The 22904-nt window shown below is 41.6% G+C and overlaps 2 long non-coding RNA genes across 2 annotated transcripts in view; both read right to left on the bottom strand.

The window, feature by feature from the left end:
* The window catches only part of LOC310671185, a 917602-nt gene that overhangs the window by 592358 nt on the left and 302340 nt on the right, over positions 1-22904 (bottom strand). The window lies entirely within an intron of this gene.
* LOC310671136 lies at positions 18697-19493 on the bottom strand. Its single transcript, XR_014507818.1, has 2 exons — positions 19377-19493; positions 18697-18831 (listed from the first exon to the last, which is right to left on the bottom strand). It is a non-coding gene; the product is annotated as an uncharacterized lncRNA (long non-coding RNA).

Genomic DNA, 22904 nt, shown 5'->3' on the forward strand with positions numbered 1-22904 from the left:
GGGTGGGAAAATCAAGTTCATCTTAATAGGGGGGAAACAGAGCCAAGTTCCTGATATCCTCATTTTTAAGTGCCATTTTGTTAAATATTGGATCTAATATTATAATCTAAGATTACAGAATTCAAGGAGGAGGAGGGGATCAGTAATAGCCCAGCAGATGTGTATACCCCAAGGCAGCCCTCAAATTTCCCCATAAATAAAGCATGCCTGTGAAAACAGCAACATGCTGTTGTTCTCTTTATGTGCAGGATCCTCTATGGAAACCGTTTCATACAGACGTGTTCATCACTAAATCACTAAGCAGCTAATTCCACCCTGTTTTGGTCTTGCTGGGTCCATCATCTTCCATTCCTCCCCGTTGCATGCCGCTGAATCCTATTCCGTTCTGTTGCATGCCTTTCCACTGTAACACATTTCTTTCTACATAATACATGCACTTTAATGTAAAATGCACAGTTTTCAACACATTCACCAGTAAAATAAAAGACACAATTTTGTCCACACATTTTACCACATCGAAAATGCCATGCCAAATTCAGAGGAATGCATAATCTGACTGATAATCTTGGCCTCCATGTAATTTCAGAAACATCAGATCAGGTTAGACCAGTGAAAATCAGATCAAATGAATCCCTTCCTCTAGCTACATCATTTTTCTCTCTCTCTCTCCCCATCCCTTTCCTGCATTCTGGAACACAAGTGAGTATACAGCTTGTTTCTACACAGTCACAAATCCAGGCATTGATCAGACCCAGATTTGTTTAGCTTCAGCCCATACCCTGGGACCTAATTACCTGAGTGGGTAAATGATCAAGTGCCATAAACAGAATTTAATATTTGAAAGAATAAGTGGGAACCATTCCCAAACCCTAACAGGAAAGCTCCTTATTCAGGGCTTCAACCTGCTGTCTGGCAGATAACATATTGATTCTTTTCCAACCTCCTGAAACCTTTCCCAGCTGAGCTGTACACAGTTAACAGCTTCGAGGTTGCTAGCCCTGAACCCTAGCATTTCATTACTATATTGTCAGGAACAGACTATAGCACAGGGAGTTTTTGTTTTTATTTTAACACCATGGGGTGCATTTTCCTGGTTCAGTTACTACTCACACCTAAGACATAATATGCTAAAGCAGCAAATTCTCTCCCCCCCCCTTTAATGAAATTATTCACCATTCTATGGCTCTACCACTCTCAAGCATGCACTCAATTGTTAGACTCACCACCAGACTGAAATGTTATTCCCATCTCCCATGGTTCAACCACCCTCAACTATTGACTTGATTATTAGACTCAATACCAGACCAACATGCTATGCCTAATTTCCAGTTCCACTATAAACCCCATCCTAGCATGGTTCTTCATGGGGGTAGGGGAGGGATGAAATCCAGGATTTTAATTTAGCTACAGCTGAATAGTATGTTTCATTCCCGCATGCAAAGGTGGGATGCATTGCAGCACAGTTGGACTCATGAAAGAGGGACTGCAAAGCCCCTTTTAGCTCCTAGTTGGGACCAGTTGCAACTAGTGAACAGTTATGGAAGGGTTGATGGGCTGTGAAGTATCCTTGTTCTCAGGTATCCCTGGGGTTTGCCAGGGTTCACTGCTCCTGGCATATCTCATCAATATCAGATTATGACATCCTTGCAATTGTCCTAATCCCAGTTCTTTTTAAGAGACTCAACTTTTGGGTTAGGTTATTTCTTTGGGATGATATAGCAAAGCGCTGAAGCTCAACAAGAGAACATCTGCTTTCCATGCAGAAGGTCCCAGGTGCAATTATCAGTATCTCTAGATAGGTTTTGGAGACCTTTGTCTGAAATTCTGGAGAGGTGCAGCAGCTAGTGTAGACCATCTGAGCTAGATGGCCAATGGCCTGACTCAGTATAAGGCAGCTTTTCATGTCCCTCTGATCCCAATATATTTGCTGTACATGTTTCTCAGAAGGATCCCAGGGATGCTACAAAATCCTACTTTTGCATTAGGCTCAGGATTTTGTCAGTACAACAAGGTATCTTCCTTCAGTGCCAACAAATGATTTAGTATGACTCTTCTGAAAATATTGGATTGCTGCACTTGTCTAAAACTTGTGGTAAAATGGATATAAGTCAGCATCATTCTTTAAAAAAAATAATATATTCATTGCCCCAGAAAACAAGACACTTGATTATCTCCCGTGCCCCTTTTCTTTTGTTCAGGACAGTAGGTTAGCAAAACATGATGTCTCAGCTATCACATAAGTAATACAAAATGCCACATTTAGTACTGAACTGTGATAGCTCCGCAGAACATCTGATTCCCAATGTGTGACACTGAGCAGCTACCAGTCAGTCTCGGGGATCCTGAAATTAAGATCAGCTGGAACGATTGACAGGATGAAATATCAGAGAAGAGGCTGAAAGTGCTGTGTGTCTTAAGTTTAGTAAGAGGTTGAAAGGGAGCATGATTGCACTCCATTAATACATTAGAGGTGTTAACCTAGCAGAGGGGAGAAAATTATCTGAATTAAAGACTATGGTAAGAAGCGGTAATAACTACAAATTGTACATTAATGCATTTAGAATAGAGATCAGGCAGTTTTTAACTCCTAAAAGAAGTAAAGTTCAGAAAAGGATTGCTGAGTTACAGCATCCCAGAAGCATGCACGTTTCAAAACAGTATTAAATAAATGGATGGTGAAAGATGTTTGTGATTGTTAATATTGGCTGGGGACCCATGGATGTGGCTATTTACATGTCTGGGTGTGTGTGGAGGGGTGCTTCCCTCATGTATGTCAATTAAACCCACCCGCCCATGCATACATAATTTCGTCATTGTTTGGCAGGTCTTTGATTGTTATATTTGAATAAATAAGGCATGACCTTTCCACAGTTACTCTGTCTCTCAAGTCTTCTTCCATGGTGTGTTGGCAAGGTTAGATTGGTTGCATCATAAAACACGGCCAATGTTCACCCTACCCACGAAGAGAAAGTAATTGGTGCCATCAGATGGCTAAAGACTCATCCCAACTTGGAATTTTTATTGCTGTACATTTCACAAGCTATATTCTTATGACCTTTCAACTTTAAAGAGATGAAAACTCAAAAGGTGTTCCATGCCCTCACTTTGAAAGAAAGTTGTTTCAGGCAGGTCTACCATTGTTCTCATTTTGAACTCCTCAGATTAGATTCTGAGCTATTTTTATGTGTCCAACAAATGATGGCAAGATTATGAAGGTTATTTTATCTTTCAGCAAATATGTCAGAATGGTCTGAATATCTGGCTTCAGTATCATCTGATAAGCATTGTCAGGCTGGAACCGATTACACTGTCATTCTTGGGTTTTCACAACTAATGTATGTTACTTTCAGCTCACAATATAATATGCTTGAATGCCAAAATAGAACGAACACGGCTCTTCAGGGAGACGACTTCCCCCCTTCTTCCTTTCCACAGCTTATCTGTTAACAAAATGTGCATCTCATAATTTAACTGCCCCACCTTTCCAAGGCTCAAGGTGGCTTGCAACCCCAAAGTAAAAGCCAACAACATTACAATAAAAACAGCTTCAAAGAACAAACATCCTGCTGATACAATGAAACTCATCACAGTCAACAGTAGATGGGCCAGATATCTCCCATGCTTTGCATATTAATAGCCAACAGTGTCTGAGAAATCAGATGAGTCTTTAGCAAGCAGTGGAAGCACATCAAAGTTGGTGCTCGCCTTACTCTAGAAAGGAGGTGGGTCCATATGGTGGACATCAGAAGAGGAATGACTCTCTGGGTTTGAAAGATGGACTTCAGCTGACTGATGAACATTGGTAGGTCTGTACAGAACAAGGTATTTCTTCAGGAATCCATATCCCATGTTATTTAGAGCATTATAAGTCAACAAAACAACCTTATATTTGGCTTGGTAGTAAATGGGCATTAACAGCCTAAACATTAGGAAGAACTTCCTGACAGTAAGAGCCATTCGACAGTGGAATTTGCTGCCAAGGAGTGTGGTCTCCTTCTTTGGAGGTCTTTAAGCAGAGGCTTGACAACCATATGTCAGGAGTGCTCTGATGGTGTTTCCTGCTTGGCAGGGGGTTGGACTCGATGGCCCTTGTGGTCTCTTCCAACTCTATGATTCTATGATTCTATGGTGCACCAGTCAAAGCCAGTAAAAGGTGTTCCTAGCTGCAGTGGTCACATGAAGCTCCAGTGACAATGATGGATAGATGACTACCCCCAGACTATGCACTTGATCCTTCAAAGGGAGTGAAACCCTACCCCAAACAGACAACTTTCTTGATCCAATTTTATTGTACCACTGTTTTTATTTTCTCTTGCATTTGATACAGTGTTTAAATGCACACATTGGTTCAGTATAATAAAAAAGTGATAGATTTTTAATCTTTATTCTATGTAACATTTATATCGAACCAGTGCAAATAAACACTTCTCCCACCGTAGCTAAACCATCTTGATAAATACTCATGTATACACTTCAGCAGTTTTATACATGAATGCTTGGATTAACTTAATGAGTACTAAACAACTACAGCTGTAGTCTTTGAATGGATCAAATTTTTGTAATAATGACCCTATATTTTTACCTCTCTCAAAGAGTACTTTTCAAGTGGCACTGCCATTTATCTATGCTATTGATATAGCAATGCACAAATAATGTATATTGCATTGCGAAGATGTTAATAAACTGCTTGGAATATTGCTCTGCTGCTAAGGATGAAGCGAGCTGGAAAAAGCTGCACTCTGCAATCAATAAAGAAGCTTGACTTGTACTTTAGAACAATCTCTGGAGGATTTCTGTCTATCCTTGTGACACGTTTGTTGTGACTTTCCACCAAGTTATGAAGACACACACCTGTTTACAGAGGCACTCCCTTGGGTTTCTTTTCCTTTTTTTTAATTGAGTGTCCTGTTTTAATCACTATATTGTTTTAATGGTACTGTTTTATTATGTTTTCGAGTATGAATATTTATATTTTAATGTTCATGAAACTTTTCATTCCTTGTAAACTGCTTAAAAGGCTATTTTGGTATTGTTTGGTATTTTTAAATGTGCTTGTGGGAGGGGGTGGCCGAGGGGAGTTATTGGTTTGTGGGAAGGGGGTTTTGTTCTTGTTTTTGTGTGTGCGCATGCTTTTATATTGTGTTTTTATGTTGTGAACTGCCCTGAGATCTGCAGATGAAGGACAGTCAGATAGATAGATAGATAGATAGATAGATAGATAGACAGACAGACAGACAGACAGACGGCAACAACAACAGCAAGTATTAATAATAATGTTGAAGTGTTTCAGCCATTTCTCTCTCTCTCTCTAGTTCTTTAAGTTACTGACTCCACATATAGCTTGACTTATATACCGTATTTTTCGCTCCATAGGGTGCACCAGACCATAGGGCACACCTACTTTTGGGAGGAGGAAAACAAGAAAAAATTATTCTGAATCCCAGAAGCCAGAACAGCAAGAGGGATCTGGCTTCTGGGATACCGTGTGGCTGTTCTGGCTTCTGGGATAACTGCGCCAAGCCTCTTCAGGGCAGCGGGATGAAGGCTCCCCCTGCCCGAAGAGGCTGCGCAGGGCTAAGGCAGAAGCCAGGACAGCCGCGTCGCTGAAGGGGCGCTGTGCAGTGTTCCCTCTCTGTGTCCCTTCTGTTCCTCCTCCACCTTCACATGACAGGCGCGTCGCTGATAGCCACCTGAAGCCTTTGGAGCGCAGCAGGAACTCACGCTACGCTCCAAAGGCTTCAGGTTCCTTTTGCTGAAGCCAGGAGAGTCTTGCTCTCTCGGCTTCCGCAAAAGGAACCCGAAGCTTTCGGAGCGCAGCACAAGTTCCTGCTGTGCTCCAAAGGCTTCAGACGGCTATCCCTGAAGCCTGGAGAAGGAGAGGGGTATTATTATACCCCTCTCGCTCTCCAGGCTTCAGCAAAAGCAATGCAAAGCCTCCGGAGCGCGGAGGGAGCACTCCCTCTGCGCTTTGGAGGCTTCGCGTTGCTATTGCTGAAGCCAAGGAGCCTGCATTCGTTCCATAGGATGCACACACATTTCCCCTTCATTATTGGAGGGGGAAAAGTGTGTCCTATTGAGCGAAAAAATGCGGTACTTAATTGCCAGGTTTCTAGGATGAAACTTTGTCCCTCCTGTGCATAACTTCTATTAAATATTTGCCTCTCGGGTGAACAACTTTCTGAGCAAAACATCCCATTGTGCTTTTAACCGCCTGTGAACTTTGGACCCTCTTCTGTACTGGTCAGGAGAAGAGGTGGGTTTTTTAAAAATAATTTGTTTGTTGTTGTTGTTTAGTCATTTAGTCGTGTCCGACTCTTCGTGACCCCGTGGACCAGAGCACGCCAGGCACTTCTGACTTCCACTGCCTCCTGCAGTTTAGTCAAACTCATGCTGGTAGCTTCAAGAACACTATCCAACCATCTCATCCTCTGTTGTCCCCTTCTCCTTGTGCCCTCCATCTTTCGCAACATCAGGGTCTTTTCCAGGGAGTTTTCTCTTCTCTTGAGGTGGCCAAAGTATTGGAGCCTCAGGACTCAGGGCTGATTTCCTTAAGAATGGATAGGTTTGATCTTCTTGCAGTCCATGGGACTCTCAAGAGTCTCATCCAGCACCATAATTATTTCATTCAATTTTACATTATACATTTGAATTCAAACAGTAGTCATAACCATAAACATATAGGATCCCCTGAATCCTTAGACTTTCCACCACCCCTCCAGGGGTTCCATTGTCAATATTTTTCTACTGCATCATATAATTTCTCAATTTTTTAAAATCCATTTTTACCTTAGTTTTTGTTACTTTACATGTGTTGCTATAATCCTGCCAAAGTGTTTAGTTGTTTACAGTGTTCTCTTAAGTAACTTATACATTTATTCCATGTTTCGATCTTCTTGGTTTCTAGTTTTCCAGGTCATTTTCGCCATTTTGGTGTGGTCCATCATCTTTATGAACCATTAGTCTCTGGTCAGGATTTTATCTTCTTTCCATCTCTGCACTGCTCTCGTCACATACATAAATAATCTTTTCTGGGGAGCAGAGGTGGTTTTAGGGTATTGTGACCACTGCAGTCACATTGGGTGCCACCCTGTAGAGGGTGCCAAAACAATGCTGTAGAACAAAGCATGAGAGGTGGGGGAGCTGAATTTTAGTGTTGCACAGGGCACCACTGAAATTTGACAACCCAAAGTCTGCCACTGTCAGGAGCCCAAAAAGCAAAAAGAAAGCATTCTTATAACCCACATTTTACAGCCCCAAACCCAAAACAAAATGGCGGGCCTATTGCTTTACATATGCATTTTTATTTTTCTAGTAAATTATCCATTGTTGTAAAGCATATTGTCTTTGAGAACTAGGTATAGAACTGGATTTTCAACATGGAACTCATGTTATACAAGAATGGAGGAAATATTTAGTAGAGGAAAAACAGGATGGAGAGTTAGACTGCCAAATATGTTTCCGAGAAGGCCAATTCTAAGCAACAGAAAGGGCACAGCAGGAAATAATTAAATTTGAGTGATCAAGGGGTTTAATTCTAATTTGGTGGCAATACGTTCATTAGCTCTGAGCAGATTTGTGGATAAATCACTCAGTAGCTTGCAGCATGACTTAGATGGAGATTAACTGAATTAGCAAAGGCAAATGAATTCTGATGCTGTCCCTAACCCAACCCGTCCCCAACCCAATCACATCATTTTATACTTTCCCCCCCATATACCGTGGTACCTCGTGTTACAGACGCTTCAGGTTACATACGCTTCAGGTTACAGACTCCGCTAACCCAGAAATATTACCTCGTGTTAAGAACTTTGCTTCAGGATGAGAACAGAAATCGTGCGGTGGCGGTGCAGTGGCAGGAGGAAGCCCCATTAGCTAAAGTGGTGCTTTAGGTTAAGAACAGACCTCCAGAATGAATTTTCTTAACCTGAGGTACCATTGTAGTGAAGAAATGGCATAATATGAAGTAACTTCCAGGACAAACTGGAAGGAAAACATAGTGAAGGTAGTCAGTAACGGAGGCAAGAATAAGGGATGTGTGTGTGTGTGTTTGTGTGTTTGTGTGTGCGCACGCACATAGACAGCATGATCAGCAAAAAATAGCATACATGCCACCCCCTAAGAATACCTTTGAGTTTTGACTTGTTAGCTTTAAAAATAATAGTGGGAAAGTGATGACATATTTATTTCCCCCCCATGACTTCAATGTTTGGAGGTTTCTATAGTTGCATTTTACGGTATGTGACATGCAGCTTCTGAAAGTGGAATGTGCTAATGCTTGCCATACAACAATTAACACCCTGCATCTAATATTTAACATGCTATATTTGGGTAACATACATCACACTTTTGTTCTAATTTCACATGGGGTGCCAACTTTTACCCTTGCAAGGGACTTGCACTCCTTTATGGACCCATGTGTGTGGAATGGAAGAGCAAGATTGTGTCTGCTGCCTCTATGCAATGATCAGTGTTCCAGACTGCAGAAGTGTCCATGCTACCATGTGCACCGCAGTGCCCTGATTGTGGAACATTTCACCATTGACATTTATTTGGTGCAAAGCCTAATACAGTGGTACCTCGGGTTAAGAACTTAATTCGTTCTGGAGGTCCGTTCTTAACCTGAAACTGCTCTTAACCTGAGACACCACTTTAGCTAATAGGGCCTCCCGCCGCTGCCGCCCTGCAATTTCTGTTCTCATCCTGAAGTGAAGTTCTTAACCCGAGGTACTATTTCTGGGTTAGCAGAGTCTGTAACCTGAAGCATCTCTAACCCAAGGTACCATTGTATATTTTAAACACACAATGATGGCTCTTTTATTCACCCACATTTTTAAAATATGCTCCTTTCTGCTGATGCCTTTATTGGACTGTATTCAGAATCACTTACTTGCACTCATGCTCCATTGATTTCAATGTGAAGTAAGCCATGACTAACTTGTCCCATTGACCTAAAATTCAACTAATTTAGACAGGATCCAACCTTTCAATTTTTGCTTGATTTTAGTGCTCCTTCTTGTTTAAACCAGGAGCTGACCTATTTGTGGCCCCCAGCAGCTGCTTTCCAACGATGTTGAACTTATTGAGTATATAAAGTGTACTGTGACCATTAGAATGCAATCTGCATTCTAATGCCCGACCTGAAGAATTTGGAGGAAATGATTCAGCAGAGGAAACACAGCCCAGAATAACTAAGGAGATAGTACAAGAATACTTGGCTAGTTTAGATGTATTCAAGTCTCCAGGGCCAGATGAACTGCATCCAAGAGTATTAAAAGAACTGGCAGATGTGATCTCAGAACCACTGGCAGTCATCTTTGAGAATTCCTGGAGAACAGGCGAAGTCCCGGCAGACTGGAGGAGGGCAAATGTTGTCCCTATTTTCAAAAAGGGGAAAAGAGAGGACCCAAATAATTACCGCCCAGTCAGTCTGACATCAATACCAGGGAAGATTCTGGAGCAGATCATTAAGCAAACAGTCTGTGAGCACCTAGAAAGGAATGCTGTGATCACCAATAGTCAGCATGGATTTCTGAAAAATAAGTCATGTCAGACTAACCTGATCTCGTTTTATGACAGAATTACAAGCCTGGTAGATGAAGGGAACGCAGTGGATGTAGCCTACCTTGATTTCAGCAAGGCATTTGACAAGGTGCCCCATGATATTCTTGTAAAGAAGCTGGTAAAATGCGGTCTTGACTATGCTACCACTCAGTGGATTTGTAACTGGCTGACTGACCGGACCCAAAGGGTGCTCATCAATGGTTCCTCTTCATCCTGGAGAAGAGTGACTAGTGGGGTGCCACAGGGTTCTGTCTTGGGCCCGGTCTTATTCAACATCTTTATCAACGACTTGGAGGATGGACTCAAGGGCATCCTGATCAAATTTGCAGATGACACCAAACTGGGAGGGGTGGCTAACACCCCAGAGGACAGGATCACACTTCAAAACGACCTTGACAGATTAGAGAACTGGGCCAAAACAAACAAGATGAATTTTAACAGGGAGAAATGTAAAGTATTGCACTTGGGCAAAAAAAATGAGAGGCACAAATACAAGATGGGTGACACCTGGCTTGAGAGCAGTACATGTGAAAAGGATCTAGGAGTCTTGGTTGACCACAAACTTGACATGAGCCAACAGTGTGACGCGGCAGCTAAAAAAGCCAATGCAATTCTGGGCTGCATCAATAGGAGTATAGCATCTAGATCAAGGGAAGTAATAGTGCCACTGTATTCTGCTCTGGTCAGACCTCACCTGGAGTACTGTGTCCAGTTCTAGGCACCACAGTTCAAGAAGGACACTGACAAACTGGAACGTGTCCAGAGGAGGGCAACCAAAATGGTCAAAGGCCTGGAAACGATGCCTTATGAGGAACGACTAAGGGAGCTGGGCATGTTCAGCCTGGAGAAGAGGAGGTTAAGGGGTGATATGATAGCCATGTTCAAATATATGAAGGGATGTCACATGGAGGAGGGAGAAAGGTTGTTTTCTGCTGCTCCAGAGAAGCGGACACGGAGCAATGGATCCAAACTACAAGAAAGAAGATTCCACCTAAACATTAGGAAGAACTTCCTGACAGTAAGAGCTGTTCGACAGTGGAATTTGCTGCCAAGGAGTGTGGTGGAGTCTCCTTCTTTGGAGGTCTTTAAGCAGAGGCTTGACAACCATATGTCAGGAGTGCTCTGATGGTGTTTCCTGCTTGGCAGGGGGTTGGACTCGATGGCCCTTGTGGTCTCTTCCAACTCTATGATTCTATGATTCTTGAGATAATGGGTCTTTCTCTATAGTTGCTTTTCAATATCTGTACAGTTATGTGGCTTGCTGGCCTCCGGTGGCCCTGGAAACAATTCAAGCTTAGTCCAATCTGGATTTCCAGGCTCATTTCTGAAAGTGTAGCTGTGTCTAAAGCTCCGCAACTCCAGACAGTTCACTCAGCCAGGCTGCAAACTTGGATATATCACAGGCATCTGAAAGCACCCTTGGTTTGTTCCATGAAACACTCTTAAGTATTGATGGTGCAGTTTAAAAGACAAATAGTGATGCCGGCAATACTATATTGTCACAAATTTTAGCAGAGTCTCATCACTCTGGGTTAATGAGTCCATGGATGAGCCATGCATTACATAAATTGCCACAGTAAGAAATATAATTGCCGCATTAAGAATAATGCCAAATAGCAAGTTCACCACAGGCCCAGCTGCTTTACTTCGCCACATCTGTTGAGTGCATGCAATTGCAAATGGGCTTGCCTTTCATTTGGTGTACGTACACCAGTCAAGATAATTTATTTGACTCAGATTATTGGGCCCAATCCAGATTTCCCAGCATATATCTGCACACTGCAAAGATGTGGACGTGTGTAGCAATCAGCACTGTGAAGTTTTAGAGAGCCTACCATCCCAGAGGAGAATAAAGCTACAATTTAGTGGATTATTTCTCCTCTTGAAGATGATGGTGCTGCTGGCTTTATGTATTCAGTCCAGTCCTGAGAACTGCACATACAGCACATGTTTGCATGTACAGTTCCTGATCCAGGGTGGTTCCCATTCAAAACTGATTAACTGTGTGGAACAAGATGCTCAATGGCACCAGTGACCAACCTTGTTGGCTCGAAGTCCGCATCAACCCTAAGTGGGCATGCATTCTTGCATCTTCTTCTTCTTTGGCGATCACTCGTAGCTGAGTAAGATTGTCTTCCATAAACATGGTTTTAACAATAAGTCTGTAAGTGACTGTGGAGGCCAATTCTGGATCCACACGTCCTTCCACAGAAGAGAAGAAGAGAAGAAGAGTTTGGATTTGATATCCCGCTTTATCACTACCCGAAGGAGTCCCAAAGCAGCTAACATTCTCCTTTCCCTTCCTCCCCTACAACAAACATTCTGTGAGGTGAGTGGGGCTGAGAGACTTCAAAGAAGTGTGACTGGCCCAAGGTCACCCAGCAGCTGCATGTGGAGGAGCGGAGACGCGAACCCGGTTCCCCAGATTACAAGTCTACCACTCTTAACCACTACACCACACTGGCTCTCAGTGGGGACATTGGTTTCGGGCGGGAGTTGATCACGGTGTGGATTTGCCAAGCGTGCCTTCTTCTTAGCATTTTTCTCCCTTGCGTCCTGAGTTCGAGTGTCTTCAAAGCCCATGACAGCTTACATACATGCACACACACTCAGCCCCTGCTCTCCTAATTGGCACAGATCAGCTGAGGAGGGAGGGTAATTGCCTCCTCTCTACTCATCGGATGATCAATGACTGAGTCACTTTGGTGTAAAACAGATGGATAAATGTTTCTTTATTTACTTAGGAAAATGCTTATATACTGCATTAAAAAAATCAGAGCAGTGTACAACCAATATAAATAGAATAAAAACCACATAAAAATCCAATTCACAGATCACTGGCTAACTGTTACAAAAATATTTTTTTTCTTTAATTGTCTGTATAAGCCTTGCGGCACAGAAACGTTTTCTTCAAAGGTTTAAAAATTAATGCAGAAGGCACCTGCCGAAACATTATTAATATCAATCTGAGGAGGTTATATAAGAAACCTGTAAAAAGGGAAGTCAATGTAGGTTTTGCTGCACTTGCTTCAATGCCTTTCCATCCCTTTCATTTCAAAAAACTCATTTCCTGAGGTCAACAGATTTTCCTGGACCCACCAGTGTGGTCAGGGTCAGTCATATACAGTTACTTTCAGTAACTTGTGACTCTCTCAAGAAGTGGAGGGCTTCTAAAAGACCCTGGAGTTTTTCTTTCGGGATGACCATATTTCCCCATCTAGAATTTAGTAATAAATTGGACACAAAATAGAAAGCCAGGAAGAACGCTGGATGGAATGACTGCAAGCAGGAAGTAAGAAATACACACATTTATAAATCAACTCAGCGGATTGAACATAGGTGGATTAATGGGTGGCAAAATAACTGGTGACATATTTTTCAACAGAAGTGGTGAAATATGATGGGATTCAATATTTTTAGGCAAGCTATAATTCAGTATAATGCACAATGAGAAACTGATGGCATATGAAGTACCAGAGGGGATTTGGGTATTCTACCTCTGTTACTTCCCAAGCTGCAAAGTCCAAAATTCAAACATTTCCAAGACTGATTTATCACCACACAACACCAAAGCTAACAATAGAGGAAGTTACTCCTTGACACTCTTAGTGTGACCAATTAACAATTCTGATTAAACAAGATAATCTTAAAGGCAGTTTAATCATTTAAAAATTGTTAAGGTACCGGGCAACTTAATGCAATATCTCAGGAACACAGCAAAAATATTTGGTTTAAAAATAAATAATTCCCAAGAAAAGAACTAATGTGGGTGTTTTGAGAATTAAATAATATTCCACAAGACTTAGCATATACAGTGGTACCTCAGGTTAAGAACTTAATTCGTTCTGGAGGTATGTTCTTAACCTGAAACTGTTCTTAACCTGAAGCACCACTTTAGCTAATGGGGCCTCCTGCTGCCGCTGCACCGCTGCCGCTGCCTGATTTCTGTTCTCATCCTGAAGCAAAGTTCTTAACCTGAGGTAATATTTCTGGGTTAGCGGAGTCTGTAACCCGAAGCGTATGTAACCCGAGGTACCACTGTACAAACAACTTGACTCCATAATGTAAATGGTCCCTAGCCAATGAGGGAAAGAGTTTGACTTGATTCAGTCCTTGTTTCCCTTCTTGGGAATTCAATTCAATTCAATTTACACTGAAAGGTGAACCTACATAATTTTCGCTTCCCAAAAACAGTATGTGAAATGAAATGAAGTCATCCTTAAAAATTAGCACATCACTGGATTTTGCAATACAATTCCCAAGGCAAGTAATGTGTACAAAAATGTATATATTGCAATAAAGTGTTCTTAAAAATGCAAATATTTGTGGAAGTAGAACACACAAAATTAGGAAAATTGGTTTGCATAAATGTGCATATTACACAAAATTCACACTAATATGCTGACAATTTTTTACTAGCACTTAAAATAAACTTCTCAAACTGATGGAGAAACGTGGGGAACTGAATTTACAATCTGAAAAAATAAGAAACTGAGAAACCATCTTTCCACCTCACCTCACTTTCTGCTTCAATAATATCTTGCAATTATGACAGTTAGACACTATTTTCTTGAGACACTCTTGGCTTTTGGGGGGGGGGTTGGTTTTGCAAACAAAGTTCACTTTCTTGAAATTCATTAATATCATTACAAATGTAACTTCACACATACACATGCATACAAAAAATAAATTCTTAAGTTGGAGATACTCTTGTTTAAGAGAATCTAGCTTCCATGGGCAGCTCAGTGCTAAACATATGTTTTGTATACAGAAAGTCTCAGGTTTACTCCCAACATCTACAGTGAAGACAGGCTCAGGTTGCAGGTGTTGTTGACTTTGGATAACTGCTGCCATGCTTAGAGTACATAATACTCGGCTAGTTTAAGGTAGTATAAAGCCGTTCCTATGTTCCTATTTGGCTTCTGTTACATATTAATCTGGGGTTGAGAAACCCGTGGCCTTCCTGATGGCATTAGATTCCACTGCTCATCAGCTCCAGCAAGCAGCATGGCCCATAGTTAGGGGGTGGTGGGATGTGGAAGTCCCACAACATCGTCCCCATCCTTTCCCAAAGCCACCTGGGTCTGATGAACCAGCCTTCTGTCAAATCATTTTCAGAAATGAAATTTACCCACCATTCTTAGTTGTCGCCACCCATCAAGCTCAATTCAATCCAGTTAACCTTAGACTCCACTGTACATACAACCTGTCCTCAACAGCAACCATTTATGGTGTGACAAGTCATAACAAAATAACCCAAAACTTCAAAACAGATTTGGGAAAGTGGAAAGCGAAAAACAAAAACCAGCCAACGCTGTCAAAGCGATTCTGTCTCAATGGGGAAAACCAATTGATAAAATATGAAAAATATGGTTACGCATGGTTATGTATTCACTTGGTTTGGTTTAAGGACAGAACTGGTGGGAAGGGGCATTCTAATCTTCAAGTAGTCCTAAAGCATTCTGGTCTTCAAGCAGAAGAATGAGATAACTGACACCTTTCCCAGTCAATGATGCTTAGATCAGTGTGAAACTGAGCTCTCATTTCACTGAGTGTGCCTTTCTGGGCCCAAATTAGTCCTCCTAATATGCCTGGGAGGATTGTGGGGTGATTTGGACTGGAATTATAACAGCACAATGTCATTATTCAAGGGATCTTGCATTGCCACAAATGATATTGGTGCCTTCCTTTATGGGTTCAGGGTTAAGAATAATGTTAGCTGTGAAGTAAATTACAGGAAAGAAAACGGAGCTTCTGAAATATATGTCACAATAATGAAGTGGAAGTAGATGGCTTTTCTGAATTGCTAACCTTCATCAAGTGGAGAAGATCATTTGCAACAAAGTCAGGTGAAGATTTATAGGATGAAGAATAACTGGAGTAAATCAGCAAGAAAGCCAGGTAGAATTCAGTAAGGAAGCTAAAGCTTTCTTTTCCAAAAATTTACATCCACCCCACAATCATATCCTACTCTCTTAGGATTGAAAGTCATAAAAAGAATTTCAATGGGAAATTACTCATGTACCAAACAACCATATCCTCTTAATATATTTACTGTGGGGAAGAAAAATAAATGCAGGAATGCTGATTGCTTTGCTTGAAAGAGATAATATCTATATTTTATTCAAATCATACCATGTACTCGTGTTTGTGTATGCGCGCGCGCGCACACAGACACACATACACACTGGAATTCCAATTTCTAGAATTTTACCACCAAACATTTCCCCTGCCCTCACATAGTAAATTTGAGATAGGAAAGCTTGCCAGCACACCCTGTGGTGCCTGCAAAAAAAGTCCCTCAGAAATCCACAATGCATTAGAGTCTGTTTGTTCTAATGCTCTCACTTCCTCTTTGCACTGGCTCAGCCTGTCCTAACTCCATTTTGTGACAGGCAAACACTTCCTTAATATCCCAAATGTGCCCACTGAACGCCAAATGTTGGCAAGTCCATATAGTAGATCTATCACTACAGAAGATTGGGGGAGGCAGAGAATTTTCAGGACATGTTCTGGAGGTCCGTTCTTAACCTGAAACCGTTCTTAACTTGAGGTAACACTTTAGCTTATGGGGCCTTCTGCTTCCACCGTGCCGCTGCTGCATGATTTCTGAGGTAAAGTTCTTAACCCAAGGTACTACTTCCGGGTTAGTGGAATCTGTAACCCGAAGTGTTTGTAACCCGAGGCACCACTGTACCCTGTTTCTACATGCAAAATACTATTCTCTCAAAAGCTTTAAAAAACCAATTTCCTAGCTGAAGCTTGGTTAACGTGATGGGCAGTAGCTTCTAGCTGCTGGTCACACACACACACACACACCCTGCTTGGGTGAGAACTGAATGGCAAACTTTGGCAGTTTTGAATGTAGCCTGAATTTAATGGTTGTGTGGCACGAAGGACTCCAAGGGTTTCCAAGAGTATGCTATTGCTTCTGGCAGAAATGGTGCTTTTCTAAACACACAAGTGCTATCTGTGAGAGTGTCGGCCTGCTTCTGCATGCTTCACACATATTATTTGTAAATGAACAAGCCCTTAAAAGAGAGCAGTCTTCATTTCCCCCCACACAGAATGAGCACCCTCTTAAACGTCTACCCAAATTGACTACTGCCCAGGAAATCAGGAATTGAAAGCACTTGTTTGGGTACAACCTGCCACCCAGATCCTTCAGATTCAAAACTGAATGCCAAGACAGCCTTCACCCTCCAATGTTTCTATGTCTGGCTTAGTTTTCCCTCTCATTATCCTAGAAATATATGACATATGTGTGAAAAACAGTTAACACAGACTTTGGGACTTCTTCCCTAGAAAACTTAGACTGGCTCCCTCCTTGTTGTCCTTCAGCCAGCAGATGAAGACTATCTTGTTCCAACAGGAACTGACTGCTTTTAATGAAAGGGCTGGGATGTGCTATTTTTACTGTAGTTATTTGTATGAAATAAACCTCAACAACATGAAAATGCATGAAGTTAAGGGACCTGATGAAAGCTTTAACCTCACTTAACTGGGAGTAAGCTCCACTAAATTCCATAGGAAGTACTTTTGAGCAGGCATGGTTGGGCTCACACTCTTGACTGCAGCCTTGTGCTTTTTTCAATACTCACTTATGAAAGCCAGCCCTGAATCCAGCAATAACAGGTGAAGTGGGAGATAAAAGGCAGGAAGTGGTTGCCTTCTCCAAGGTGCTGATTCCAGCCTATCACTTCTTCCCCCATTCCCTGGCATCTTTTGCCAGAAGGAGACCATGTGCCCCAACCTCCTAAGTCACCACCCATTGGTAGCTTTCTCTCATCTTTTAAATTTCAGTGCACCACCTGGCCAGCTGCTGCCACCTGCAGATGGCTGAACTTTAACTGCCAACCAGTGCCACCCATCAAGGATGGAATTGAGCCAGATTAGCTTTTCCCCCACTTGAACATAACTGCTCTATGTGTTCAACTTCTGCAAGGCAAATAATAGCCACAAAATTGGCTCAGCTCATGAAAGGTCAGTATGGACCTTCATCCACCCATCTCACACAGAGCAGCATTCTGGTCCTTGCACTGCATACTTGCCTCACACAGCGGAAGGAAATCACAGTAAGCATGAAGTTTTATAATGCATGGAGACTAACTTAGTATGTGAAGTGTTGAAAGGGCTCATTTTGCCTTTTATTTATGCATCCATCTATGAAGCAACTGAATTTTGTCTTTTGGTGGCAACATGTCCACACCTTAAAAGCTTAATGGAACTGGAAGAGGTTTTTATCCCAGGTCTCAGCCTGGATGCTTGCACTGATACCAGGACTTGGCCCTCATCTTCCTGTTAAAAGGAAACCCTTATATTTATTGACAAGAAGTTTTTAAAAGCCTGACTTTCTGAATGCAAATTTCAGTTAAAGTACAGAACTGGTTTGTGTGCCTCCAGATGTCAAAGTTCTGCTCACTTGAAAATGTGGGTCATATATTCTTCTAGAGCAGCCTTTCTCAATCTGGGTCCCTTCAGATGTTTTGGACCGGCATGCCCAATTGTCAGGGAAGATGGGAGTTGTAGTTCAACAACATGTGCAGGGAATACTGCCAGAAGGGATATTTACAGAACAATATGCCTAACTTTAGTCCATAACTTCATAAAGCTCAAATTTAAAAGAACGTTCCCTGAGCATCTACTTTGGTTCCTGAAGCATGAGATGAGTGATGATTTTGTGCCAATATTATGAAACTGCTTTCCAATGCCCTGGAAAAGAAAGCATGTATAACAAGCAAAGTACTTTGGACACATCTCTAGAGTCCTTAATACTTCCCTTGAAGAGGCCGAATAATGATAAACTAGCTTATTTAAAGTGGTGTGTGGAGGACTTGCAAGACAGCATTAATGATTGATTTGGTGTTAAGTTAAGCTGGCCCATGTTTCCTCTAGGCAGAACAAGTATTCATGGTAAATAAGCTAAATAAGCTTTTTATACCCCCCCCTTTAATGTCATATTAGTTACAGAAATGGGGTTGCGTTCAATGAAGTCATTCTGCAGGTGAAAGTCACAGAATATTCCCTCCCCTTCCTCCAACCTGCATCCTCTGAAATCTGCTTTGGGTGTACCCCCAACCACCAAGAGTGTATGGGGGGGTCAGGGGACACAAAGACAAAGAAGAGCCAGGGATGTGCAAACAGAACCTTGTTAAGCTCATGCAGCAACTTTGTTATATTCAACCCATGCCCTCGGAAATTGTGATTGGCCACTGTTTAATCAGTTTTCTGGACAGAAAACACTTCTGGTCTGTCCCATTGATGCTGTAGCTTCCTGTAGAAAAACAGAGACTTGGTGAAAAGCACAGTAGTCCCCCAAGGACAGTTCCCACATGGGTAATACAATATTGAAGAATATTGTACCTGACAAGCTTGAGATCGTTGGATGCAAGTTTGTGTTTGATTGTAATTGCTTTTAGAATGTTTTACACTATAGTGTGTGTGTGTGTGTGTGTGTGTGTGTGTGTGTGTTGGTTTTAGAATGTTCTGAACTGTTTTAGAATTTGCTTTCTTTTACATTTTAAATTATATTATCTGTTTTCCACTCTGGGCTTCTTGAGGAGGAAGAAAAGGATATAAATTCAATTGATCAAATGCCAGAAATGGTAGCTTCAGCCTAAAGTGACCTGCATTTGACTAATCTTAATAATGTTAAATAGTGCTTTTTATTCACTTTCCTGTCAAAAGGGCACTATTTTCAATTTTCAAATCATTTTCTCAACAACAACGAAAGGATTGCCTAATGTGGTTTGGTACCTTTGCTATCTCTCACACCCCTTTTCAGATATGAATTTACTATCGTTGCTAGGATTCACTTACCACACACTCACACATGCCTGAAACAGCTGCTGAAGAACTGACAGAACCAGACTTATACAGCGTTGCACTGAATATTTGCTATTTGATGTTAGCTGCCCTGAGCCTGGTCTCAGCTGTGGAGATACAAATAAAAGTTGTTTATTATTATTATTATTATTATTATTATTATTATTATTATTTGCAGTAGCAGGAGTAACAGCAGCAGCAGCAGCAGTAGTAATACCTACAGTTATCAAGGCTATGCTCAGCCTCCACATTTGGAGACAACAATGCTTCTGGATGCCAGTTGCTGGAAACTTAGAGAAGGGAAGAGTATTATTGTCCTGCTTGCTGGTTTCCCACAGGCTTCTGGTCAGCCACTGTGAGAGCAGGATGTTGGGCTAGATGGCCTGATCCAGCATGCTCTTCTTACATTCTTATGTTCTTAATATGAAATAACCATGTTTTCTGATAATCCATATTTGGTATGGCGCTTGGGGAGAGGGGTATAAGGAGTGACCCTGCACAATGTCCCTCTGCACCAGTACAATAACTACTTTCCATGGGGACTAGTGAGCTCTGTAAGACCACAGTGTATATTACTGATGGTAAAAAATGTTGTAAAGTACAGTTACTGACTCACACTTGCATTCATGAAAGGGTTAACCTGAGCCCGCAGCTCAAGTTGCCAGTGAGTGGAACTTAGCAGGCTCCCAGCAGCCTTCACTTTCCTCCCCTTCCTCTGCTGTTTCTTCGAAGAAAAGAGCCATGCGGAACAGCTCCCATCTGAAGGGAAACCATGTGAACAAAATTTATCTAAAGGGAGATTTTTACCACTTGCATCTTAGCTAACACAAAGACTGCATGTTTCTTTTGTAAGGAAGCCAAATGCCCTTCTTTTTATAGTCATTTGGAACCTTTTCCTCTTCTTCTTTTTGCTAATGGATGGAGACTTGTTTGCTGTAACTCCTGAAACTGTAAAATCCTCGCTTGTTTGCAAAGCTAGGTTTTATTCTAGGCTTTTTCTGGGGGTGGGGTGGGATGGAACCATCTAACCAAGTTTTAATGTCCTTGGAACAATCACCACTGTACTAACTCTGCTACATGAGAGTAAAGAATCTCTCTTCCAAAGCTCTCTCGCCTATGAAAAAACACATTCAGCAATTTTTAACTCAGAACTGTTACAGTACATTGATAAATAAACTATGAAAACTGCTTCATATGCAAATGAACAATTACTGTCATGTCAACCATTTTGATTAGATAATATGTTTTGTGATAGCTAGTCCTGAACTCTCTCCATCTGGACAAAGAGGAGATAAATTCATAAAGGAAACTCTCCCTAACTGACCTGGGTGGTAAAAAAACAACAGGCCACCTTCTTGCTGGGAGAAAAGTAATATCAAGTTCAGCTGCGTATGTGAGATATGGCATTATATTTGGACAGTGATTTATGATTGATGATTCCCAGCTCGAGATAAGAACATGATTCTTTGTTTGTTGTACATGACAAATCCGATAGCGTGTATGAAAGATACAAATGTTTAAGGCTATCTTTGCTATATTATTATCTGACAGCCCTGAGTCTACCAAGCAAGCATATTAATGAAACAAACCTCAGCCCTTGTAGTTATTTTTTATTCCTGAACAGCTGGAGGATTTTCACTGCTTCCCTACATTTGCTAAAGACAGATATTAAAAAGTTTGACCTCAACTGCTAATATCAATTAGAATAATAAAACACAAGATAGAGAAACACATCTAAGCGATAAGAAATCAGAGAACCCTCCCAACCCATACACACACACGGCCCAAGTCAAAGACACCAAGACAAAACTGATCTACAAAGCAAGGCAGCCAGTTGACAAGCTGCAGGGGAGCATAGCAGTTGTAATGGAACACTTGAATCCCCCAAGAAGCAATTCAGAATAGTCTCCAAAAATGGCGCTTCAAAAATATGGGTTTTATAAGAACAGAGTTGCTTGTCTTCCATCTGTACTATGAGGAGTTCATTCCCCACCTCACCCCCCACCCCGACTGCTTCTGATTGAAAAAGTTTGGGGTATGTGGCAAAGATCTGATATCTTTGGGAGGGTTAACAGAAATTTTTACTATGCTATAGATATAGATGAATGAGAAAGTGGCTTCAAAGTGATTCTCTCATGTTAAAAGTAATTGTGAGCATTAAGGCTTCACATAGAGATGAGCAATGCAAAGTCTGAAGAACAGTTTTGTGTTCAGATTGTGTAGGGCTGCCATACGTCTGTATTTTCCTGGACATTATTGGGATTCCAAAGGCGGAATTGACATCCGGGGGAATTTCCAAAGGGCGGCGCTTTGTCCTGGATCTTAGGCAAGTCGATTAAAAAATTTCGGGGGGGGGGGTTGTGTGTGTGTGTTTTTGTAAAAAAAGCACAACAACTTTGGGGCATGTGTTCAAAAAAGCTCAAAGATTTTTCAACATGCAAAGATTTTTCTGTTTTTCTAATTGTCTGCTTTTGCCAGGAAACCTAAAGAAGCAACAGTTGCTCCATGTTTGCTCAAACTGGCATCAAGTTCCGTGTCTGAAAAGGAAACTGCAGTTAACAGTTATTCTATTTCAGGTTCCACTGAAGACATTTCATGCTAATTTAGAAACAAACTTTGCTGGCCCATTTACTTTGTAGATTTACTTGTAAATGGTCCCACTGTGCTTTGCAATGTACCCAGGGCAAACCCTATGAACTCTTTTCCCATTGATTAAACTGATTGTGCTCAGCTTAGATCTCTGTTCACGCCTTTGCAAGCACACTCTGGTTCCCTTTCCTGTTTGCAGCAACTTCTCCATCATGTTGAATTCTGTACGCGGAACCTTTACTAACCTCCACTAAAAACTCCACACACCCTCCTTCCCCTCCATTCCCAGTAGTGCTGTCCTTTTCTTGAAATTTGTTTTCCTGTCAACTGTGAGTAGACGACTACTGGTTTAGAAATGCCTTTGTGCACCGAGGCCTCATTCTAGTTAATGTACCATATGGCCCAAATTAAATTAACTTTAGATGCATCAACTCAAAGTTTTTATATCACCACGGAAGGTTTTTCTGTTTTGTTTTGCTTTAAAATGCCTTTTTACTATTCTATTGTTCCTCCTGGCAATTTGGACATAAGTGCAGCTAGAAAATGTACCTGCACAATTTCTCTCTCCCTCTTCACTAGAGGACAAGGAAAACCATTTGGTGATAGTGAGCAAAATATTTGCGTGTAGAGGTCCCCAAGCCACCCCAAATAACTCACACATCACACAGAATTTTTGTTTAAGGTTTTTGGCATAATTTTTGCCACAACTTTATTAAAATACAAAAAAATGTGAGTGGTTGCTTAGGCATTGGTTGTGACTATCTGCCCCCGGTGGGGACAGACTGACATTTTGCAAGCCTGCGAAAGTCAGAAAAGGGGAATACATTTTGGGGATAGTGACGGGCATACGACCCCATGACAGGCATAGCAAGGTCAACGCGAACAGCCCCAAATATGGGGGGGGGGGGAGACGGGCAATCCGATGCACA

Source organism: Podarcis tiliguerta, assembly GCF_965153285.1.
Source record: "Podarcis tiliguerta genome assembly, chromosome: 2".
Classification (NCBI taxonomy): domain Eukaryota; kingdom Metazoa; phylum Chordata; class Lepidosauria; order Squamata; family Lacertidae; genus Podarcis; species Podarcis tiliguerta.